Source organism: Rattus norvegicus, chromosome 5, assembly GCF_036323735.1.
Source record: "Rattus norvegicus strain BN/NHsdMcwi chromosome 5, GRCr8, whole genome shotgun sequence".
Classification (NCBI taxonomy): Eukaryota; Metazoa; Chordata; class Mammalia; order Rodentia; family Muridae; genus Rattus; species Rattus norvegicus.
The window spans coordinates 88,380,876-88,408,100 of NC_086023.1; positions in this window are offsets into that span (position 1 = coordinate 88,380,876).

Genomic DNA, 27,225 nt, shown 5'->3' on the forward strand with positions numbered 1-27,225 from the left:
CAACTCCCCAATAAAAAGACATATATTAACAAACTGGATACGCAACGAGGACCCTGCATTCTGCTGCCTACAGGAAACACACCTCAGAGACAAAGACAGACACTACCTCAGAGTGAAAGGCTGGAAAACAACTTTCCAAGCAAATGGTCAGAAGAAGCAAGCTGGAGTAGCCATTCTAATATCAAATAAAATCAATTTCCAACTAAAAGTCATCAAAAAAGATAAGGAAGGACACTTCATATTCATCAAAGGAAAAATCCACCAAGATGAACTCTCAATCCTAAATATCTATGCCCCAAATAAAAGGGCACCTACATACGTAAAAGAAACCTTACTAAAGCTCAAAACACACATTGCACCTCACACAATAATAGTGGGAGATTTCAACACCCCACTCTCATCAATGGACAGATCATGGAAACAGAAATTAAACAGTGATGTCGACAGACTAAGAGAAGTCATGAGCCAAATGGACTTAACGGATATTTATAGAACATTCTATCCTAAAGCAAAAGGATATACCTTCTTCTCAGCTCCTCATGGTACTTTCTCCAAAATTGACCATATAATTGGTCAAAAAACGGGCCTCAACAGGTACAGAAAGATAGAAATAATCCCATGCGTGCTATCGGACCACCACGGCCTAAAACTGGTCTTCAATACCAATAAGGGAAGAATGCCCACATATACGTGGAAATTGAACAATGCTCTACTCAATGATAACCTGGTCAAGGAAGAAATAAAGAAAGAAATTAAAAACTTTTTAGAATTTAATGAAAATGAAGGTACAACATACTCAAACTTATGGGACACAATGAAAGCTGTACTAAGAGGAAAACTCATAGCGCTGAGTGCCTGCAAAAAGAAACAGGAAAGAGCATATGGCAGCAGCTTGACAGCACACCTAAAAGCTCTAGAACAAAAAGAAGCAAATACACGCAGGAGGAGTAGAAGGCAGGAAATAATCAAACTCAGAGCTGAAATCAACCAAGTAGAAACAAAAAGGACCATAGAAAGAATCAACAGAACCAAAAGTTGGTTCTTTGAGAAAATCAACAAGATAGATAAACCCTTAGCCAGACTAACAAGAGGACACAGAGAGTGCGTCCAAATTAACAAAATCAGAAATGAAAAGGGAGACATAACTACAGATTCAGAGGAAATTCAAAAAATCATCAGATCTTACTATAAAAACCTATATTCAACAAAATTTGAAAATCTTCAGGAAATGGACAATTTCCTAGACAGATACCAGGTAACGAAGTTAAATCAGGAACAGATAAACCAGTTAAACAACCCCATAACTCCTAAGGAAATAGAAGCAGTCATTAAAGGTCTCCCAACCAAAAAGAGCCCAGGTCCAGACGGGTTTAGTGCAGAATTCTATCAAACCTTCATAGAAGACCTCATACCAATATTATCCAAACTATTCCATAAAATTGAAACAGATGGAGCCCTACCGAATTCCTTCTACGAAGCCACAATTACTCTTATACCTAAACCACACAAAGACACAACAAAGAAAGAGAACTTCAGACCAATTTCCCTTATGAATATCGACGCAAAAATACTCAATAAAATTCTGGCAAACCGAATTCAAGAGCACATCAAAACAATCATCCACCATGATCAAGTAGGCTTCATCCCAGGCATGCAGGGATGGTTTAATATACGGAAAACCATCAACGTGATCCATTATATAAACAAACTGAAAGAACAAAACCACATGATCATTTCACTAGATGCTGAGAAAGCATTTGACAAAATTCAACACCCCTTCATGATAAAAGTCCTGGAAAGAATAGGAATTCAAGGCCCATACCTAAACATAGTAAAAGCCATATACAGCAAACCAGTTGCTAACATTAAACTAAATGGAGAGAAACTTGAAGCAATCCCACTAAAATCAGGGACTAGACAAGGCTGCCCACTCTCTCCCTACTTATTCAATATAGTTCTTGAAGTTCTAGCCAGAGCAATCAGACAACAAAAGGAGATCAAGGGGATACAGATCGGAAAAGAAGAGGTCAAAATATCACTATATGCAGATGACATGATAGTATATTTAAGTGATCCCAAAAGTTCCACCAGAGAACTACTAAAGCTGATAAACAACTTCAGCAAAGTGGCTGGGTATAAAATTAACTCAAATAAATCAGTTGCCTTCCTCTATACAAAAGAGAAACAAGCCGAGAAAGAAATTAGGGAAACGACACCCTTCATAATAGACCCAAATAATATAAAGTACCTCGGTGTGACTTTAACCAAGCAAGTAAAAGATCTGTACAATAAGATCTTCAAGACACTGAGGAAAGAAATTGAAGAAGACCTCAGAAGATGGAAAGATCTCCCATGCTCATGGATTGGCAGGATTAATATAGTAAAAATGGCCATTTTACCAAAAGCAATCTACAGATTCAATGCAATTCCCATCAAAATACCAATCCAATTCTTCAAAGAGTTAGACAGAACAATTTGCAAATTCATCTGGAATAACAAAAAACCCAGGATAGCTAAAGCTATCCTCAACAATAAAAGGACTTCAGGGGGAATCACTATCCCTGAACTCAAGTAGTATTACAGAGCAATAGTGATAAAAACTGCATGGTATTGGTACAGAGACAGACAGATAGACCAATGGAATAGAATTGAAGACCCAGAAATGAACCCACACACCTATGGTCACTTGATTTTTGACAAAGGAGCCAAAACCATCCAATGGAAAAAAGATAGCATTTTCAGCAAATGGTGCTGGTTCAACTGGAGGGCAACATGTAGAAGAATGCAGATCGATCCATGCTTATCACCCTGTACAAAGCTTAAGTCCAAGTGGATCAAGGACCTCCACATCAAACCAGACACACTCAAACTAATAGAAGAAAAACTAGGGAAGCATCTGGAACACATGGGCACTGGAAAAAATTTCCTGAACAAAACACCAATGGCTTATGCTCTAAGATCAAGAATCGACAAATGGGATCTCATAAAACTGCAGAGCTTCTGTAAGGCAAAGGACACTGTGGTTAGGACAAAACGGCAACCAACAGATTGGGAAAAGATCTTTACCAATCCTACAACAGATAGAGGCCTTATATCCAAAATATACGAAGAACTGAAGAAGTTAGACCGCAGGGAAACAAATAACCCTATTAAAAAATGGTGTTCAGAGCTAAACAAAGAATTCACAGCTGAGGAATGCCGAATGGCTGAGAAACACCTAAAGAAATGTTCAACATCTTTAGTCATAAGGGAAATGAAAATCAAAACAACCCTGAGATTTCACCTCACACCAGTGCGATTGGCTAAGATCAAAAACTCAGGTGACAGCAGATGCTGGCGAGGATGTGGAGAAAGAGGAACACTCCTCCATTGTTGGTGGGATTGCAGACTGGTAAAACCATTCTGGAAATCAGTCTGGAGGATCCTCAGAAAATTGGACATTGAACTGCCCGAGGATCCAGCTATACCTCTCTTGGGCATATACCCAAAAGATGCCTCAACATATAAAAGAGACACGTGCTCCACTATGTTCATCGCAGCCTTATTTATAATAGCCAGAAAATGGAAAGAACCCAGATGCCCTTCAACAGAGGAATGGATACAGAAAATGTGGTACATCTACACAATGGAATATTACTCAGCAATCAAAAACAACGAGTTTATGAAATTCGTAGGCAAATGGTTGGAACTGGAAAATATCATCCTGAGTGAGCTAACCCAATCACAGAAAGACATACATGGTATGCACTCATTGATAAGTGGCTATTAGCCCAAATGCTTGAATTACCCTAGATCCCTAGAACAAACGAAACTCAAGACGGATGATCAAAATGTGAATGCTTCACTCCTTCTTTAAATGAGGAAAAAGAATACCCTTGGCAGGGAAGGGAGAGGAAAAGATTAAAACAGAGACTGAAGGAACACCCATTCAGAGCCTGCCCCACATGTGGCCCATACATATACAGCCACCCAATTAGACAAGATGGATGAAGCAAAGAAGTGCAGACCGACAGGAGCCGGATGTAGATCTCTCCTGAGAGACACAGCCAGAATACAGCAAATACAGAGGCGAATGCCAGCAGCAAACCACTGAACTGAGAATAGGTCCCCTATTGAAGGAATCAGAGAAAGAACTGGAAGAGCTTGAAGGGGCTCGAGACCCCAAAAGTACAACAATGCCAAGCAACCAGAGCTTCCAGGGACTAAGCCACTACCTAAAGACTATACATGGACTGACCCTGGACTCTGACCCCATAGGTAGCAATGAATATCCTAGTAAGAGCACCAGTGGAAGGGGAAGCCCTGGGTCCTGCTAAGACTGAACCCCCAGTGAACTAGTCTATGGGGGGAGGGCGGCAATGGGGGGAGGGTTGGGGGGGGAACACCCATAAGGAAGGGGAGGGGGGAGGGGGATGTTTGCCCGGAAACTGGGAAAGGGAATAACACTCGAAATGTATATAAGAAATACTCAAGTTAATAAAAAAAAACAAAAACAAAAAAACAAAAAACAAAAAAAACAAAACAAATGCAAGCCGGTAAGAAAAACAAAAACAAAAACAAAAAAAAAAAAAAGAATCATAGGGTCAGCAAATACAGGAGAAATGGGACATGAGTGTGTGATGCTATAGACAGGTAAAGAATAAGTCACAGAGAGCTGAGCCAAAGGGCCTCATAGCCCCGCCTTATGACTCATAATTAGACCTCTTCTTACTTTTCTGCACTTCCTTGATGAAGTGGGTGTGATGAAACAAGGTTATCTAGGCCTGGAATGTGCATCTTCTTAAAATGACTTCACAACTTGCCTGAGGCTGAAATTAAAAGTACAATCCTCCACTGTGGAGCACCCAGCAATGCCTCTTTGCCTTGGTCTCTTTCTCTTCTCCTATAACTAAGAAGCTGCCCAAATGCCCATTAGGGCTACATTCATGTAATTTTTCTAACATATTTATACACTCATTTTGTTCCTAAAGGATCTGAAGGTCTTACGAAATAACACAGACACAGCCCTGAGCCCACTGCTTACATAGGTTTCAGGCACCAGTAGCTTTTCTTCCTAAAGAAAACCTCAGCTATTTAAACCGAAGCAGAAAGGATGCAGAGGTTAAAGAAATGAATAGAATGTACTTATTTTTTAGAGAAAACGAATCTTAATAAGTATACCATCACTTCTCCAAATATAAGGATTAATTTAGGTCCTAGAGAGATGACTTGGTGGTTAAGAGCACTGGCTATTCCTTATGAGGACCCAAGTTCAATTCCTAGCACAGACATTGTTGTTCAAAACTATCTGTAACTCTAGTTCCCGGGAATGTGACACTATCACACTTACGTGTGCAAAATAAATGTAAATAAATTAAATTTAAAAAATAATTAATTTACAAAACTAGTAGAGTTATTATCTCATTTTAGTATTAGTGAAAAGATTAAAAAACATTATATATGCATTAAGCTGCATATTGACTTAACAAGATGGAAAAAAATTCCCTCCCTCTCCTCTAGATCCATGACCTACATTCCTCTTGGAAAGGGAATGACCATCATTGGAGTACATTTTTGGAAAAGAGGTGAGCTATATGTGAGTCATAATGAGAGAGAAAAGAGACACTTCTCGTGTGGCTTTAGAAAATATAGTTATGGGAGAAAAACAAAAGAAAGCTGGGAGAAGAGAGGTCTTGAAAAAAGTCAGATCTCTTGCTTTGGGGAGCATGGGACTTCCCAAAGGACACACACACTTCAGTCATATAAGAAAATCATCCCCAGTTGCTGGTGAGGAGATTGTTAGACACTGAAGGTGGTAGCTGAACTGAATCCTTAGACTGACTAAAATATTAAAAAAAAAAAGTAACAGGTACAAGCAGAGTATAGACCAAAACACCAAAAGACAGCACAGTGGTAGTGGGCCCCCAGAAACCATCAGATGCTGTGAAAAGAAGTTAAAACACCTTTGTGAATGTCTAGTTACATTACTATTCATGAGTGAAGATCTATGTGAAAAAATGAAAATGGGTTACATATTGTGATAAAAACTGTATTTGTTGTCTTTGATTTTTTTTCCTGATTACCACGGCAGATATATGCATTGTAGATTAAAAAAATCCAACAGGGGGTTGGGGATTTAGCTCAGTGGTAGAGCGCTTGCCTAGCAACCGCAAGGCCCTGGGTTCGGTCCCCAGCTCCGAAAAAAAAAAAAATCCAACGGAAGTATCAACATGAAATGGCAGCACTAGTATTTGAGGAATAACACTAGAGTCTTCCTCTCCTGTACATGCATGCTCACAAATATAATTGCACATTTTGTACATGTTCACATGCAAAACATGACACCCTTTGAATTTTTCTGAATTCTGCATCTTTGTGCTGAATCATATAAACTTCTTGTATATAATTTTAATGGTGCATAATGCTCTATATTATGGGAATACAGAATTTAATAAATCCCCTGATTCTGGTATTCATTATTCTATATAGCATTCCAGTTAATGTCCTCATAAATAAAATTATATATTTTATATATTAGGATCTATTCCTAGATTATAGAAATATAGGATGAAAACTTTGTATATAACTTTTTGTCATTGTTGACTGTATCTATTATTTCCTTGTAGCTATGATCAAATAACAAACTGGAAGAATCTAAGGGATAAATTCCTTATTTCGACACAAGGTTTCAGAGAGTTTTTTCCATAGTCACAAGAATGTGTATTTCTGGGCCAATTGTGAGGCTGAGAATGTGGTGGTAACATGTAGGATTTTGTCATTGTGCAGGTGAAGGCAGGTAAAAGATAGAACAAGGCCTGTCATTGGAAGAGAAGGAAGGATGGGCAGGAAAAAAGTTTTAGAGAAGAGGAAAAGATGTTAAGATTCCTCTCTGCGGGCTGGAGAGATGGCTTAGCGGTTAAGAGCACTGACTGTTCTTCCAGAGGTCCTGAGTTCAAATTCCAGCAACTACATGGTGGCTCACAACCATCTGTAATGGGATCTGATGTCCTCTTCTGGTGTGTCTGAGGACAGCTACAGTGTACTCATATAAATAAAATAAATAAACCTTTTAAAAAAAAGATTCCTCTCTGCACATTTACAAGTTGTTATGAATAGTCTTAAGGGATGGGTGAGTACAGAGCTTTGTATGTCTAGGTGGGCAATTATAGCTTAATTGGATCAGAGGTTATTGTGTTATGTGTTCTTTCATGTGGCAATTTAATTGAATTCAAGAGGGTATGTGGTGAATGCAGACAAGGCCACCACAGAACTGGGATGTGTATGTCTTGCATGGTGGCAATCTTGGAAACTTGATGGGTAGAGAGATTGTTACCAGGCTTAGAGAGTAGCCATTGGCAGTGTGATATGTGATGGAGCTAAGTGGGTGAGACGCTTTGCTGGCCTAAGAGGGACCCAACAGGAGACCACGGAACTAAGGAACTGTGGAGCAACTGGGGACATGATTCTTCTGGTCTCTATCTGCACCTGTTAACCCTGTGCCACAGTTCTCCTTACCCAAATCCTGCTGAGAGAGAGCTGATCTCCAAGAGTGCTAACACACCTAAGATCACAGGTTCACAGGCTCAAAGAAGTGACAGGCTCCAGAGACCGCAAGACCAACTAACACCAGAGATAACCAGATGGTGATAGGCAAGTGCAAGAACCTAAGCAAAACAAACGGTATTTGGTATCATCAGAACCCAGTTTTCCTACCACATCAAGCCCTGGACACCGCAACACACCAGAAAAGCAAGATTTGGATTTAAAATCGCATCTCATCCTGATGATAGAAGATGTTGAGAGGAACATAAATAACTCTTTAAAGAAATACAGGAGAACATAGGTAAACAGGTAGAAGCCCTTAAAGAATTACTGGAAAACACAACCAAACAGGAGAAAGAATTAACAAAACAATTGATAATAAAAAAATGGACAATTTTCTAGACAGATACCAGGCACCAAAGTTAAGTCAAGATAAGATAAACCATCTAAACAGTCCTATAACCCCTAAAGAAATAACAGCAGTCATTATAAGTCTCCCAACCAAAAAAAGCCCAGGACCAGAAAGGTTTAGTACAGAATTCTATCAGACCTTCAAACAAGACCTAATACCAATACTCTTCAAAATATTCCTCAAAATAGAGTCAGATGGAGCACTACCCAATTTATTCTTTGAAGCCACAATTACTCTTACACCTAAACCGAACAAAGGCCCAACAAAGAAAGAGAACTTCAGACCAATTTCCCTCATTGAATATCCATGCAAAAATATTCAAATAAATTCTCACAAACTGAATCCAAGAACACATTAAAACGATCATTCACTATGATCAAGTAGGCTTCATTCCAGGGATGCAAGAATGATTCAATATATGGAAATCCATCAACATAATCCACTATATAAACAAATTCAAAGGAAAAAATCATGATTATCTCATTAGATGCTGAGAAAGCATATGACAAAATTCAACACCCCTTCAGTGTTGGAAGTCCTGGAAAGATCAGGAATTCAAGGCCCATACCTGAACAAAGTAACAGCAATATACAGCAAACCAGTAATCAACATCAAACTAAATAGAGAGAAACTTGAAGCAATCCCACTAAAATCAGGGACTAGACAAAGCTGTTCACTCTCTCCCTGCCTATTCAATATAGTCCTAGAAGTCCTAGACAGACCACAAGACCACAAAAGGAGATGAAAGAGATACAAATTGGAAAGGAAGTAGTCAAAATATCATTATTTGCAGATGATATGATAGTATACCTTAGTGACCCCAAAATTCCAACAGAGAACTACTACAGCTGATAAATAACTTCAACAAATGACTGGATATAAAATTAGCTCAAACAAATCAGTAGCCTTCCTCTACTCAAAGGATAAACAGGCTGAGAAAGAAATTAGAGAAACGATATCCTTCACAATAGTCATAAAAAAATATAAAATTGTAAGAGTCTGTCGGAAGACCCCCACTCAATAAGGTCACAGAGTCCAGAATCATTGCAATCTGTGAGAGGTTTATTGTTCCAACCTACGTTGGGGTTCCCCAGCACACAGGCAAGAGGAAACCCGAGCTCATAAAGCACACACTTTTTATAAACATTTTGGTGGGGGAATTCAGTGGTCGCCTGAGTTGGACGACTGCTATTGGTTATCCTGAACAACATTTAAAATTATTGGTCAACTCAAATGGGAAGGTTGTCTCCTACATTTGGCTCTGTCCTACCCATCTTGTGGAATTTGTGGTATTTTGTGCATTGTCTCCCTCCCCCACCCCCACCCCAGTCACTTACCCCTCTGACCTCACCCTAGGCAGGGTGATTCCCTGTTTAGGCCATTTCCTTATCTGTCCCTCCCCCAGGCAGGGTGGTGACCTGCAATTTCTGACAGGTTTCTCAAAAAATACCTTGTTGTGACCACAACAACAGCAAGTGGAAGATCTGTATAACAAAGAATTCAAGTCTCTGAAGAAAGAAATTGAAGAAGACATCAGAAGATGGAAATATCTCCCATACTCAGGATTGGTAGGATTAATATAGTAAAAATGGCCATCTTGCCTAAAGCCAGCTACAGATTGCATGCAGTCCCCATCAAAATTCCATTTCAATTCTTCATAGACTTAGAAAGAACAATTTGCAAATTCTTTTGGAATAACAGAAAAACAATATTATCAACCAACCAGACCCCCTACGGTTCCCAGGGACTAAACCACCAACCTAAGAGTACACAGGGAATGACCCATGGCTCCTGCTGCATATGTAGCAGAGGATGGCCTTCTGCACATTAATGGAAGGAGAGGCCCTTGGTCCTGAGAAGACCAGATGCCCCAGTGTAGGGAAATGCCAGGACAGGGCAGGGGGCTGGGCAGGAGTAGGTAGGTGAGTCTGGGAGCACCCACACAGAAGCAGGGGGAGGGGATGTTTCCAAAGGGGAAACTGAGAAAGGGGGTGACATTTAAAATGTAAATAAATAAAATGCTCAATTTAAAACAATCTTGGAACAACCAAAGATTGAAAACATTATATTTTATCTTTCTGAGAGTGATTTAATTCACTTACAATGATTATCACAGCTGTATCAATTTTCCTGTAAGAAAAAAACCTTTAGGGCTAAAAAATATTTCAATGTGTATATATAACCATATTTATTTTATCCATGGTTCTGTGGTTGAACACCAAGCCTCATGTCAATAAGTTAGCAAATAAAAATAATAATACACCTTGCTATGCCTGTGTCTTTGTGACATTGAATTTGAATTTTGGGGAAATACTCTGGAGTTCTATCACTAGAGCAAAAGATTGTTCTGTTTGTAGATTTTTGAGGAACTTCCCTGTTGACTCACATAATGACTAGGCTACACACCATTTCTTAGGCCACATCAAGATTACAGGTTATAATTACACATATGAGTGACCCATTCTACTCTACTCATGTGACATATATATTCTTAATCATATATATATAACTAATGTAATATATAATTAATATGATTATATTACAATTAATATAAATAATGTAATAATTCCTAATTATATGTATATAAATTATATGAATGAAATGGCAATTAATGGAGAAGAGGGCCAACAAAACAAAAATCCTTTCATGTTTCCCACAAAGACTATCCATATTTTCTCATATATATGTACCATGTGCATCTTCTACATAGTAACTAGGGATACAAACCCTGAGTTCTCCTACTTGGATAAGCAAACACTTTACTTATAGCACCATTTCAACAACCCCGTCTTACCATTTGTAATTGAAAATTGTGTGTGTGTGTGTGTGTGTGTGTGTGTGTGTGTGTGTGTGTGTGTGTGTGTGTTTAGGAGCATTCTTGTATCCCAGCATTAATTATTGAGTGACCCATTCTACTCTACTCATGTGACATAGTATTCCTATCACGGGAAAAGGACACCCCACAGCCAAGAAATTCTTCCTGCTAACTATATTTTTAGCTGGATATAAAAACTCTGTATCAAGGCTTTTTCTCTGTAACTTATGTAAATATTGCTACACCAACATCTTTTGGTTTTGCTTCCACTACTTTTTGCACTGAAAATGTTTTCAAAGATAATGTACTTCATGAAAATTTGAAAAAAATTTACCTAGCAATTACATATGATCGTCTTACGAATTTTAAGGTAATTGTTTGAGATCCACTTTTACGTATATATGGATACATCAAGACATTTTCACCTAAATAGATTTTGAAAATATTTCCATACAAGTAAGCATTTTAAATTAAACACAGTCTTACCATACCCTCTTGTACTCCCTATGAATGTTCCTCCCTTACCTTCACCAACTTTGTTCTTCTAGTAGTTTTATAACTCCTTCACATTATTATACATATATGGCTTTAATCATCTATATCAAATTCTATAAACTATAAATGATAGGAGGAAAGTGGTGTTTGTCTTTATGGGACTGGCTTAATGTGAATATTTCAGTTACATTGGTTCTCTTGCAAACTACAGAACTTCAATTTTCTTTATGGCTTAAAAATGTTTCATTATAAATGTATGCCACATTTTCTTTCTTCACTCCTCTGTTGTTGGTGACCTAGGTTTGTTCTATTAATTTAGTAATTTAAAATAGTCATTCAGTAAACATATACATTTATTGAATCCCTGTGATATATTAACTTTGATTCCCTTGTGTCCATTTTATCTTTCCAATTCATTCTGGTTATTTAGGTTTTCAAATTTATGAACAGTAAGATTTCATGGTTCTTTACCTTAACTACCAATGTATCTATGTTTAGATTCCTTTTAAATTATTCAGTGTAGAATGTCTGAAGTCAGGGTAGTTTCCAATTCTCCTGATCGCCAAATTTTCTTTTATTAATTTCCTTAGAAAATTTTAATCTTGGATTTATTTGCAATTTCTCTACCATTTCACTGATAATTATTAATTTCTTGTCTCAATTATTGTGCTTTTTCTACTCTGAGTTATTTGTATATATTTTTCTCTTTGTAATCAAGTTTGAATGCCAATTTTATATTTTCGTCTTTTTTATCTGGTGTGAAAAATATTAAAGGCTATAAAAATATTCTTTAGTTATATCTTTGGCAATATTCCATCTATGCTGGTAAGCTGTTACACTGTTCTTTCTACACAGTCTATAATTATAGTTTGTTTTGATTCAGTCATGACTAGAAAGTAATTGAAATCCCTTGTTTCATGCAGTGGCCTCCTTAGCTTAGATTGTTTCCTTTGATTTATTTATTGTCTTTTCAAAAAAATTGTGTATCAGTGTATCCGTGTATCTGTGTGTGTGTGTGTGTGTATGTGTGTGTGTGTGTGTGTGTGTGTGTGTGTGCCCATGCATACAAATTCAGAGGCTAGACTCATTTCTTTGCAACAATATTTCTCAATGAATCTGTTCACTCTTTTTTTTTCCTCAGCTAAGCTGGAAGTCAACAAGTCCCAGTGATGTTTGTCTCCTCCCTCATGATAGCTGAGATTACAGGCATGCATGGCCATGCCTAGCTTTTACATGAATTCTGGAGATCTGAGTTTAGATCCTCATTATTGCACAGCAGGCATTCTTAGCCACTGACTCATCTCCATAGACCCAGACTATGTCTTCTATTATTTTTTTTTATTATTTTACATCCAGGCAGTCATTTACCCTCTATCTTCTCCTCCCAGTCCCTACCCACCTCTTCCCCATTCTGCCTGCCCATCACCTATATTCCACTCCTCTGTTACCCTTCAAAAAAAGGGCAGTCTCCATGGATATCAACCAGCTAAGGCATATCATGTTTCAGTAAGATTAAGTACTTCCTCTTCTATTAAGGCTATAAAAATCAACCCAATATAGGAAAAAAGACCCAAAGGCAGACAGAGTCAGAGACAGTACCTGTTCCCACTCTCTCCCACATGGAGATTAGGCTATACAATTCTAACATATGTATGGAGGGCCTAGGTCAGTCCAAGGAGACTCCCTGGTTGGCAGTTCAGTTCAGCTTTTATAAGCCCCTATGGGCTCAGGTTAGTAGATTCTGTAGATTTTTCTTGAGACACCTATGGCTCCTATAGTCTTTCCACCTCATCTTTCAATGGATTCCACCCATTGGCTGTTAGGTCTCTGCATCTGTTTCCATCAGTTGTTGGTTGAAGCCTTTCTGATGATGATTAGGCAAGATGCCAATCTATGAGTATAGCAGAATATCATAAGGAATCATTTCAATTGACTTAATGTTTCTCCTTCTGTGTTTTGTTCTAGAGTGGGAGCTTAATCATAATAAACAGAAAGTAGAAACAACCTAGATGTCTCTCTACTGAAGAATGGATGAAGAAAATGTGGTACACTTATATACTGGAGTATTACTCAGCTATTAAAAACAAAGACATTATAGATTTTTCTGGCAAGTGGATGGAACTAGAAAAGATTATCCTGACTGAGGTAACCCAGACCCAGAAAAATTAATATGGTATGAACTCACTTGTAAGTGGATATTAGCATCCATATATTCAAAGAAGCTAAGTAATAAAGAGGGCTCAAGGAGCAGGTGAGAACCCACATGAATCTCCCTGAGAAGGCTTAACAGAGTAGACATTGAGGGTAGATGGGTAAGGATGGGAAGGTGTGGATGGGAACCTGAATGGACAGGTGTGGGGAAGATGATCCTGCAAGAGACAACTGGGATCCTGGAATTTGGGTGGCACCTCTGGCACAAGCTGGGACCATGGAAACTCCTAGCAATCGATGAGGGTGACTCTAGCTAAGACTCATAGCAATGGAAGATACAGAGACTTAACTGGCCATCTCCTGTAACCAGGCATGATTTTCTGTGGAAGGATTAAACAACCTTTGACCTCCAATTTTTCCTGCCTACAAGATGTGCTAGGGCAATGGTAGCACAGCAATTGTAGAAGTAACCAACTAATAACTGGACCAGCTTGAGACTAATATCATGAGAGGGGACCCATCCCTGACACTTCCCAGGGAGGCGGGGGGCAGAGACTAAATAACCCAGAGACCCAGACTATGTATTTGCAATGTATACCAAGAATAGAAAATAATTTACTAACGTTTTTTTCTAGATTCAACCTCCATAATAGAGCTCTTCGTCATTTTTTTCTGTCTTTTGAGATTATAATATAATGGAATCATTTTCTCTTTTCCTCCCTTCAAGCCCTCCTATCTCCCTCCCATGTTCTCTTTCATATTTATTGCTCTTTTTTTATTTGTTAACAATATTTGATACATGTTTTAATTAAAATGAAAATAGTATCATTTTCCTCTTTCCCTCTCCTACCTTTTTTCCTAGGGATAAGACCCTTATTGGTTATCATATACAAAGTGGTCAGTCCTGAAACCATATATATAAACAAAAAGCAAAAGCAGACTCAGCTGGTTATATTTTATATTACACATACATATATTTCTATGTAACAATAATAATCAAAGAAAAAGATATTTTTCATGTATTTTTTATATCCTTTTCACACCTGGTCCTTTCCATTCCCATCCCTACCTCCCACTCTTATTCAGTCTTCTCTCCCCATTTACCCACAATGTCTATTCTGTGTCCTCTTCAGAAAAGTCACAGACTCTATAAAACACATATACTTCTGTCTTGGTGTTCTTTTGCTATGAAGAGACACCATGAGCACAACAACTCTTACAAAGGAAACAATTAATTAGGGTTGCCTTTCGGTTTCAGGGGTTTTATCCATTACTACTGAAAGACCCCCGGAGCGGGGAGACCCTCACTCAAGTCTCGGGATGATGTGACCCCCCAAGAACTCACGTGAGACTGTCCTTGCTGTAATAAACATGAGGTTTATTGATAGGAACCAGTGCACTGGGGTCGAGACTCGTATCCCACGCAGGGGCAGTGGAGTTCGACCCCGAAAGGCTGGGAGAAAGGGTATTTAAAGGGAGAAACCACAACCCGAGGGGGCAGGGATGGTGTCATTGGAAAGTGTCAAGAATACTAATGAAAAACCACAAGGAGGAGCTTCCTGTTTCTCAAGATTATTCTCTAAGATTTTAATCTAACTTTATGGTCAGCTAGTACAGGTAGAGGGCAGGGTCTGGAATTTGAGGTATTTGGGGCTTTTTTAAACTTCTGACTTCTTAGCTGCATTTTTTATTCTTTCACTACGATGGTGAGAAACTAGACATTACACAAATAGGCATGGTGCTGGAGAAGAAGCTGAGAGTTCTACATCCGGGTTCCACAGGCCTGGAATGGGCTATTTGAAACCTCAGTGTGAAGCCCCAATGACACATTTCCTCCAACATGGCCCCTCCTAATCCTTACAAAGAATTCTACTCCCTGGTTATCAAGTATTCAAGCTTATGCACCTAAGGGCATCATTCAAATAATCATATTGCCCCATCATGTTCTCAACAGAGAGATAGGCCACAGCTTCTAATTGGTTGTTCTTGCTTTGTTTTGTTTTTTTTTTTGTCTTTGTTTTTGTTTTGTTTTGTTTTGTTTTTGAGGTACTCATGTAGCCCCAGTCACCCTGGCAGGCTGCAAACTCACTATGTAGCTTGAACACGTGTGAAATCTTCCTGCCTTCATGTCCCTTCGCTGGTGACTGGTTCTCTAAATCTTAGAGCAAGCAAGACATGTGGTACACTTGCCACCACGTAATGACACTGAGTTACCCCATGTCCTTTCTTTGGTCTGCAGCTCCTCATTTGTAATGCTTGAATTTTACGATGGAAATGCCTTACTAGTGTGCATACACACACTTTCTGTCTTTGTTGGTAATCACTGTTTCTTAATAACACAGGGCATGGGGGATGGATAGAGATGAGAAAGACAGGGTAAGCAAAGGGGCCTAGAAGGAGCACTACTCTGGAGATCTTCCTGCAGGAAAAAAAAATGGCTGTTTCATCTACCAGTAGTTATAGTCTCAAGGTCTCTGCCGTATTTTTTTTTCATTTTGTCTCAGCTTTTTCTAAGGTCAAGGAAAAATGACCTATTGTGCTTTACAGTTAGTGGGTAAGCCTCTCTGATTCTCTATTCATCAAGTTTCCCATTTAGGTTCTAGATGTAATTGTGAGAGGTTATCCCATGTTTCCATAAGTGTTTAATGGCTTGAAAGGCTATATCAGAATCAGAAAGCCAGGTGCTGTTTTTATGAGTATTTTTCATTAATCGTTAAAATTTTTCACTTCTACAATGAGTTCCAGACTTCCTGCCACCATACTTTTCACCGATCATTCTTTGACTGGACTGCTGAGAACTCTTTCTGACTTGCTATGTTTTCTTTCCAGCCCTTCCACCTTCTACCTGAGTCACCAAGAGGTATTTCCTAAAAGCAGAACGTCTTAACTCCCGACATTCATACTCACAGAGCACCTTCTTGGTTCCAACACTGTATCAGCTTCAAAGACTGTGGACACAGACTAGATGTGGCATCTGCCATCAAGAATCACAGTCTTGTGTGGAAAATAGAGAAAATTGTACTTACAAACCAATAAGAAGAAGGTTATGGAAGGCGCAGACTCTGGCAGGCTATCGTCTGAGACAGGACTGTTGCCCGTCTAGACAAAGTTTCTAAAAAGAAACAATGCTAGAAATAAAAAGGAGGGCTGGGGATTTAGCTCAGTGGTAGAGCACTTACCTAGGAAGCGCAAGGCCCTGGGTTCGGTCCCCAGCTCCGAAAAAAAGAACCAAAAAAAAAAAAAAAAAAAGAAAAAGAAAAAAAGAAATAAAAAGGAAAAGTCATTTGAGAAAGGAGAATATTCTAGAACCTAGAAAGCATAAACAAAAAGTGCAATAAGAAAGACTCCCCTTCAAAGTAATCCAAGAGAGCTAACCACAGCAGATATGGACAGAGCAATAAGTGATGGGTCTGACCAAATCAGCAACGCCTAGGCAATGGAAGGCCTGAATCTTTGCTAAGGAGTTATTAGACTCTTCCCCCTGAAGGAAACAAAATCTATGAATGGCTTTATTCACATTTAGATATTTAAAATAGCACATATCTACTGCTCTGTTTCTATTGGTCAAAAGTTTTGGTGCAACCAGCTAGATTCTCTAAACAGGTTTCACATGGAAGTCAAACTCTAGCTAACTCTGCAAGCCTTGCTTGGACCTTGGAGACCTCTTCCAACAAGAATGGGTCTTGGCACGATTCAGCTCCTTGTAATTGCAGGACTGAGATCTGCAATTCTCTTGCAGCTGCTGCTGCTGCTGCTGCTGCTGCTGCTGCTGCTGCTGCTGCTGCTGCTGCTGCTGCTGCTGCTGCCTGGACAACCAGTCCCTAGCTGCCACTCGAAAGACTTTTCACACACTCCCAGTCAAAGGCTGTTTGTGGTATTCTGTCTCCTTGGAGGTTTGCTCTGTGGCCTATTTAATGCAATAATCAAAGAGACTGGACTGAGCAGACTACAGTCTGGCTCAAGAGTGGGACAGAAGAGCTATTTCTGTCTGGCTTAAGTGGGGTCAGCAGGGCACTCATAAAAAGCTAGAGGAAGAAGGAAGTCCAGGATGAGAAGCACCCATTAGGAAACAACAGAATGAACTGTCCAAGCACAGAAAACATATCCCAGTTTGTCTGGGGTCACAGCAAGAAGGGTCAGTGAAGTGCTTTCCTCTTGAGCCAAGTTCAAGGTTGTCCTCATTACATGGTCACTTTGATGCCAGCTTAGGGTACACATACACTGCCTCAAAACACAATATCATGAGTATCACAGTAGAGTATACAGCTAACCATGAAGCCTTCCAAGTACCCCACCCTTCAGCCGCTGTAGAGGCCACATACAGCTAGCCCAGGTATCCTACTTAGTCTAAGAATCAATTCTCAGATTGCTGGAACTGGAAAAGTTCACAGACAAAATTTCGATCAAAACAGCTCCTCCACTGTTCTCTAGGACAGTTGGATTTGAGGCTCAGAAAAGGATCTGAGCCAGTTTCTCGGAGCAAGTCTGGGATTGATTGGGTTTCTTGTGGTTAAATTAAAGGCTCTTAATTGTTCTGTGCACCCATGAAGCCTTTATTTATTTGTTAAGCCACAGCAGATTTGGATGAATATCTATATGTCAATCCCTGAGCCTTGCTGTCCACCTGCCTCTCATAGCACAGAGACAGTAGGAATCACAGGAGACTAGTGTAGAATCACAGCAAGGCTGTGTGAGTCCTCAGTCTACCAGAATCCTCCACATCATATGGGCAGCCTTGACTTCCTACTTTACAAGAAGAAGCAATGGAAGCAGCTGGTCAGAGGTACCTCCCAAACCTCAACTCTGAAAATAACAAAGCCGAAAGCATTCCCAGGCAAACCAAGGTGGCCTCCCGCCCCCATCAAGGATTGAGCTCTGGGCTAAGCAGGCCTCCGGTGAAATTAAACTCTCCTTTTTCAACTGAATTTGCCAGGTTTTCAGCCAAAATAATAATAATAATAAGTATCACAACTACAAGCTGTTCCAAGCCAAGCTGCCCTTAAACAGATAATCGGATTTGCATAATTGGGTGCTGCTAAGGTTTAAATAATTCATCAACATGGCAGGCTCTTTTTCATAGCCAAATAGAACTGCCAGACTCCTCTGGGAGAGGATCAATGGCAATCCACATCCCAAGAATGTGAGCTGCATCCTCAGGGTGGCCAATGCTTCTGGGTGAGGCCTGGAGAGGGCACCTCTTGCTGCCTGCTCCTTTGCTCCTGCACAGATTTGCACAACAGAGTTTGTTTTTCTGCCTCCATGGTTCTGAGGTGTGCAGCAGATCTTGTTCACAGTGGAAGCAAACAGAAACAGCATGCAAGATCCTTAGAAGAAAGATCCATATGGGGTTGGGAAGAGAACGCAGCCAGTAAAGTGCTTGATTGTAAACTTGATGATTTGTGTTCGATTCCCAGTATCCATGAGAAAATGACAGGCTTGTTAGCAGGCACTTACCCTTCCACAGGCGGAGAAGAGACAGTCGGATCTGTAAGTCCTACTGAACAACCAGGCTAGCCCAATTGACAAGTGTCTTATAAAACAGGGTAGATGGCACCTGAGATATGACATCTGCAAGTGCAGGGGCACACATGTGCACAGAAAGAGAGAGAAAGGAAGAGGATGAGGGAGGGAGAAAAAATGAGGGAAATGATTCTTCCAAACCCAGGGAAAATGGGGGAGGTCTCACAGAATAAAACTACATAGTGAAGTAATGGGAGGTAGAAATCAAGGAAGGGAGATTATAAGCAAAAAGCATGAGAGTTATGAGTAATGAAGACCATTTCCGTCTGCATGTTTCTGCAGGACTGCTGTGACTGGAACCAGCAGAAGCATTTGGGGAAGAGGTAATGCCTATCTGGCTATCCGGACACTTTATCACTAGCCATGCTTCAGGAGCTATCAATCTCTACCAGAAAAAGAATTGCCAGGAACACACCTGGACTGTGAACACACCTATGGGTGAACTAAATTAATTACAGCACTCATCATGGCATTGAGAATGCTTATCACAAGAATGTTGAGGTATCTCTGTGTGTGAGAGAAGAGCTGAGAAAACATAGAATGTGAGCCCCTATTAGGTTATTTGGAATGTGGGTGTCCAGCACACAGGAATTGCCTGGAAATGGGGGTGACTCCACAGTTGGAGTACTATTATGAATCTCACATGATACAGAGAAAGGAAGAATAGAGCAAGGTTAAAGCTGGAAGAGACAAGGGTAGTCTATCTCAGACAAAGCCAGCAAGCTATTGCTTCTTTGATTTTTCACAGTGACCTTGATGTTGTCTGTACCCAGACAAGACTGTGAAGAGGTCTGTAACCTCATCACAATTACAGAATGACCCTGTCTAATGTTGGCACTCTGGGAAGTTGTTTATCTGGCAGAAAAATACCACAGGCCAAGTGGGAATGCCCACTGGGTCCTAAAACAGAGGCCTCAGGACAAGTGCCAGGGACTTCCTACATATCAGAGCCTCCTGTCTTCTTTTTGAGAGCCACATAAGAATTTGTTGTTACCTACTTGACTTGGAATGTCCAATAAAGAGGCTGCCATTTTTCCTTGAATTTGTTTCTTCACCAGTATTTTCATACCGATGAATGTCGATAGAACCGCTGACTACCTAGGTCACACAGAAGCTATTTAGACATTATCCTAATCTCCTCATTCCCTTCTTTACCTCATCTAATTCAATAGTTAATCCTGTTGATTTTGCTTCAAGATTAAACGCAAACTCTAGAAGTATTGATGGCCCCATTGGATTTATCCAAGGGCATGATGCACAAACAAGAAAATGGAAGTGAAAGGAAATTTGAGACAAGTAACTACTTCCTGATACCCTTCCATATGAGGGTTCTGGATGAGTTTAGCATCTTACAGGAGCAGGGTACTAGCTGGTAAGCCCTAGGACACAGGTTGATGAGAGACTGTTGAAATGAGGACCCAAATACAGCTTTGGAATTATAATATTTGTTACTTTTGCTTCACTGTGACCACATTTCCTGGCAGAAAAAATTTAAAAGTGGAACAGTTTATCAAAACCCATAGTTACAGAGGAATGACGTGACATCATGGTGGAAAGGCCTGGCAGTTAGAGCTGCTCTATTTGTGGCTAAAGGAGCATGATATAGATGTTCACTTCTTAGCAGGCCAGGAAACAGAGTAGCTGGAAGCAGGGTCCAGGCTATAACTTTCAGAGGTGCATACTGGTGACCTACTTCTGCCAGCCAAACCCCACTGTATCGTGGTCAAGGTACTATAATCAAATAGGGCATGGAGAAGGAGCTAAAAATATGAGCCCGTGTAGGACAACTCAGAGATTGTTCAGCAAGTGTGGCACAGAATCAAAAGGAAAACTTTCTCCTTTTCAGTCCACCAAAGCCTGGTATGTGCTTTGGCAATGCTCTTGGTGCTGGGTTGCCAGAGATAGGTGTGGGAGAAACCCAAAGAGCTAGAATCACAAATAGATCATGGAAACCAGGTGCAGTAGATTTGTAGTGAATTCCACATTGATTGACAAGGGAAGGGCTTTTTGTTTCTCTAAAGGCCAGAGAAGATATTCAGTCTGGAGGCTTCGAATCCACAAAATGCATACATAAATGTTAATATGATTCGATTGAGAGCCAAATGTGTACAAAAGATGTACAACTTAGAATCTCACAATATCTATGTTCTTAAACTTGTGGAGTAAGAGGTTAGATGTTGGGTTTTTCAGTTGTTAATTCTCAGTTGATCATGAACATTGTATGGACAAGTACATGGATATGATTGAGATTGGTTTATACGACCTGCTACTGAATACCCACTTTCAACAACACCAGAAATGATGTGTACAGTTGTGGTAATTTGAAGAAGAATGGCCCCTATAAGTTCATATATTTGGAAGCTCAGTCACCTGGGAATAGCAATTTTTTGAAAGATTAGGATTAAGAGGTACTGCCTTGTTGGTGGAAGTGTTTCACTAGTGATGAGTTTAGAGGCTTCAAAACCCAGGCCAGACTCATATACTCATATTCTCATTCTCTCTCTCTCTCTCTCTCTCTCTCTCTCTCTCTCTCTCTCTCTCTCTCTCTCTCTCTGCCTGCACATCACAATGTACTGCTCAACTATGTCTCCAGCAGTATTCCTCCCATGTCTACCACTGTGCTTCCTGCCATGAAGATAATGGACTAAGCCTCTGAAACTATAACCAAACCCCCAAGTTAAATGCTTTCCCTTAAAAGAGTTGCTGTTCACAGAGATAAAGCACTGACTAAAACAGCAGTTCAACAAGGTCTGTCTTCTAGTCACAGGGTCACATGTTTTGGTGATTCCACATTACTATTTAAGGTTTTGATTTTAATGTTTGTGCATGACCTCACAAGTGTATACACATGTATAAAGGTATGTGTTCATGAACATATATGTATGTATGTGGATACATATAGCATGTGCTTGTGTGTGTACATGTTGGAGGGTAAATGTATGTATGTATGTAGATTTGGGGTTAAGTGTACATGTGTGTGTGTGTGTGTGTGTATGGATACACATGTGTGTATATCTATGGATAGGGTAACATTGGGTGCTTTCCTCAACAACTTTACATCTTTTTATGAGACAAGTTCTCTTACTGAGCAGAGAGCTTGCTGATTCAGACAGACTGGATACCTAGAAAGCCTCAAATATCTCTCTGTCTCTTTCTCTTCAGTTATAAGATTATAATTATGTTGTGCCATGCCAAACTTTTATGTGAATGCTAGAGATCAAACCCTTGTCCTCATGCTGGCCTAGTTAAACCTTTACCACCTGAACTATCTTTCCAACTTTTATTAAAGGGCATAAATATCAACATAAGTCCATTTTTCAGAACTTTTCACCTCTCCTCCGAAGAGGTATAACCAGTAAGTAGGGTATGACAGGGAAGATGATTTCTTCTTGATAATCCATTGGTTAACCCTAAACCATACTTTACCTAACACTGTCCTTGTCTTTCAATAATGAAAGCAATCATTTAATACTGTCTAGATTTATCTCTCCCTTCGAGAGTTCAGAACTTTGTTTACACAAAGTTAAATTCTCATTTCAATATAGGCCAAGACAGTCAATTCCAAGGGTAAGTCAATAAGAACATGATGGTGAAGTTGTATTTGATTTCCCAGGTATGTGTTTAGCTTTTATGGCTATTATAACAAATAAACACATAAAGACTGTCCGAGAACAATGCACATTGATTTTTGTTAGAGTTTAGAGGTCTGAAGTCCAAAAATGAGTGTCAGAGGGCTAAAGCCAAGGTTGGTCTCCTTTGAAGAATCTACCCTTTGCCTTCTTAAAGCTTCTAGAAGTCACCATGTTCTTTGACTGCCATTCAGATCACTCCATATTCTCTTTCCAATATGACATCACTTCCTCCAGGCTCTGACTCTCTTGCCTCTCTCTTTTTGATTTTTCCTTTTAAGCCCATGAGATAACATCCCCACTCAAAATCCTTAACATGATCACATGCTCAAAGTTCCTCTGTTCTATTAAGTCAAATTCCTATGCCCATGGGATTATAAAACAGACACCTGGCTTAGCCATTATTCAGCCTATAGCCTTATTTCTTTAGGATTCTTTAAAGCCCACATGACATGTGATGCCATGAAGATGGGGGTGGTTGTAGAACTTCATAGGCTTGTGCTTAAACCGCATCTCAGACTTGTCTTTGTTATGTGACCTGAAATAAAGTCTTTCCTCTGAGTCTCAATAGTTCCTTCTGTTAAATGGCAGGATTATTCTATCCCAACAGGGTTACTGTGAGAGTAACTATAAAGGAATTTCAAAAAGCCATGTACACATGAAGTGCTTAACAACTGCTACTTTGCCTTCCTGGATTTGACACTGTCCTTTCTTATGCACCTGAAGAATTATCAGTTATATCAATTCCTTCTCCTCACTGCTCATGTCACAGATGTGGCACACATCTCTCCCTTACTGGTCTTCAATCTCTCTGAAACTACTCCCTGTAACAGTCCACTTGATGTCCCTAGTAGCAAAGCATTTTTACAGCCTTCTGTAAGCCAAGCAGAGATGGGATGGCACATAAAGGACAGTCACACCAGTCTGCACAGCCAGACCTACCTCCTCCCCAACAGCTTTGAGGCCAGACATGAAAGGCCTTTACAAAGAGACATGGGAATTAGAGTCTTTCTTGTCTTGATAATAGTCCTGCCAGAACCAGGCGGTGTGGGAAAAGAAAACATGTTGATGTGCTATTTATTATAATATGTAGGCTTCAGGGTACATATAATCATGAAAATCATTCTTTGACCAAAATTGCTACTACATTAGTGTCTGTTTTAATACTGTGTTCTATCTATGATTTTTCTATTGGTAGTCTCATTGAAAAATCATAAATGTTAGTTGTCATTTTAGGAGTAGCTAAAGTCATTTAATTCATCCTTAGAAAAAGTCAATACATGGCTGGGAGATGGCTCAGCCGGTTATATGATTGTCTCTTAAGCATAAGGCCCTAATTGAAATCCTCAGAACCTGTGTGGAAAACCAGGTTTTGTGCCATATTCTATAATTCCAGTACTGGGGAGACAGAGGCAGGCAGACCCCTGAAGCCTCACTAGCCAGCCAGTATTGCCTAATCCGTGAGTCTCAAGCCAATGAGACATCCTGTCTCAACAGTCAAGGTGGACAGCACCTGAAGAATGAAGAAGTTGTCCTCTAGCCTCTACCCATATCCATATAAGCACAAACACACACACACACACACACACACACACACACACACACACAGAGAGAGAGAGAGAGAGAGAGAGAGAGAGAGAGAGAGAATATGTAATGATTCTGCCTCTACTTACACATGTTTAGGGACAGAGCACTCACCATCCTTTTTGAAAGTCCTTCTTTGAGACCTTGAGTATAATAAACAATCAAGTTACTCTTGCCCCTTATTTTGAATCAGTTATGAAAGAAGTGGCTGGGTCATCTAAGGAGAATAAAACATGGGCTTCACACAAGAGATTGCATAAGAAATTCAACATGAAATGAGAGCAGCCTCAGGCCAGCTGATGATGAACCACCCATCCCAGCTACTGGTGGCTACTTCTCATATAGTGCAGTTCCAGAAAGAACAAAGAAATGCTGTACTGGCTGATAACAGGGTATGACTCCCATGCTACCTTGCCCCCCACGATATCTCCTATGGCACCCACTGGCTAAACCACTGCACCTGGAGACAGTCACACTAGCAACAAGTTAACACTGAATGGAAGCTTGCTTTAGGCTAGCAGTTCTTAGCCTGGAGATTAAGATTCCTTGGGGCATCAAACAGCTCTTTCACAGGATTAGGATGTCTTATATCCTGCATATTAAATGTTTGCATTTCATAACAAAATCACTGTTATGAAGTAGTAACAAAAATAATTTTATGATTGGGGGTCACCACAAAATTAGGAAATGTATTCAACAGTCATACATTAGGAAATGCCACATCTATAGACACCACCAATTTCAAGTGTCCATGTGATAGTCCCACAGTTTACCTTTAAGGAACCAGATTCTCCTTCCAGCCTCATTTGTCTGCCTTCCCTCTTTATTGTCTTAGCCTTGTGTGGCAAGAAAGAAAAAAACAAAACAAAACAAACAAACAAACAAACAAAAAACGAACTCCTCTCTGTGTTCTACAACCTAGCAAGCCACATCCCTAACCTGGCCCTACTGTAAGACTCACAGAGCTAGCTAAAGCTTCAATGCACAGAATGAAATACTGAACCTTAAAAAACCTTCTCAGCGATCAGATCACCCGGATGGCTTTCTCTAAAATGCTTCCTGGAGGACTCCCTCCGCCAGTTTTATATAGTTATAATTGACAAGTGAATATATACTATTTTGTAGATAGTTAAGGTGTCCACTGTCACGCTATGTGCAGGCACTGAAATGATTACTACACTCTCATAACACATCCATCACCAATCATAGTTTTCTTTGTGCAGGTGTATGTGCCATGAGAACCTTTAAGATCTACTCTTGTAGCAATTTTCAAGTGTACAATACAGTATTAGCTATAATCAACAGTGACCAGGCTGTGAAAAAAGTATCCAGAAGTTATTTTTTTCTGTCTGAGTGAAACATTGCACCTTTCTTCTCACTTCTCTCTATTTCTCCTCCACCCCAAACAACTCCCAGGCAGCTACAGCTCTAGCCTCTGCTTTTAGAAATGTGGTGTTTTTTTCAGAGTTCCCATGCTTGACAGGTCATGCAGTATTTGTTCTGATTTTGGCTTATTTCATATAGCATAATGCTTCTCAGATTCACCCATGTAATTACAGATATTTTTCCTTTACTTTTCTAAAGACCAAATAATCCATTATATGTATATGTTTATATATTTTCTTGATCCATTCATCCATCACTAGTGAACTCTTAGGTTGATTCCATAACTTGGCTAGGAATAGGAATTTGAACTAAGCTTTGAAAATAATCGACAACATGGATAGGAAGTAATCCGTGCCACAGTCAACTCTGTATAACAAGACATCCGAAAACTCAGCTTTATAAAACAGTAAGTATCCATGAGCGTGGTTCATGATTCTGTATCTTGATTGGGCAGCTCTGTTTATCAGAGCTGACATTTCCACACATCTTGGCATTGGCTAGGAGTCAGATGAGGTCTAGAAGGGCCCCAACAGGGAACACTGGTATCTTAGCTCACCATCATTTTTCCAGTCCTGCAGCAGACTCATCTGGGAAGGGTATCTAGAGAATCACAAAGAATCAGGAAAGAGGGGGAAACACCATTATACAAGTATTTTATCAAGACACTGAATACGTCACATTTGTCAATGTCCTTCTAACTATTGGGGGGGTCAAATGATGACTGAGACTACAAACAGAGGTCCTTTGCCAAGTTACAGATCATGAGGAAAGCAAACGGACAGACAAATGAGCTCTGAGGGCAGAGGAATAAGGTGCACTTTCTGTCCCATATGGACAAGAGGATACACCAAAGCCACATGAGTGATCATTTCCTGAGCATCTACCATGTGCCTAGCAAGGTATCAAGCACCATTCAGTTGCACATTGGGGAGGTAGATGTTCCTATCTTGCGGGCGAAAAATCAAGACTCAGATAAAATAATTCGCAAACTTAAAGAACAAAAGAGGAAAGGATTGAGTTGTGGCCTGTTGGACACATACCCTGTTTGTTCTTTCAGCTGGGTCACACTATGTTAATGCAAATTAGGAATCAATGAGATGAATGAATGTTGGACCCTCATAGTCCAGAGGGAAAGTTCATTATATACTCACCCTATGTAGGGTGCAACCATCTTTCCTTATCGTAACCCAGTGCTTGCTTTCTAACCAACTCAAAGCCTTTCCCTATACATGTTCTCTTCAACTTAGGCATCTACTTAAGCTTAATTAGGTTTGTGCTCGATTCATGAGTTACTGTAAATGTAATGGCTCTAAAAAGAAAATGGAGAACTTTTCCCACCAGGTGTTTATTTCTTTCTCAAGTCATCCTCATTGCGCTTTCAGATTCATTTCCAAATTCCATCTGGTTAATGGGTGCAGGTGAGATTGAAGAAAGCATTGTGCCCCCTCTGCATAGTGTCTCCATTTCATCCCCCACACACAACATACCCAGATGTTCCTACTCCCCTGGCAAGACAATAAGAAGGAAATGAGACTCTCTAGAAGCCAGATTTAGCCCCCAAGTGAGCCAAGTACAGCCATCCCATCTTGTCTACACAATTTTGTAAAGAGTAGGAAGAATGTGGTGTTTCTTGAGTACCCACTGTGTGGCAAGCCCTGAAACCTGCATTCTTAGTTCATGAATTCATAAATAGCTGGATATGTGGCTTGTGA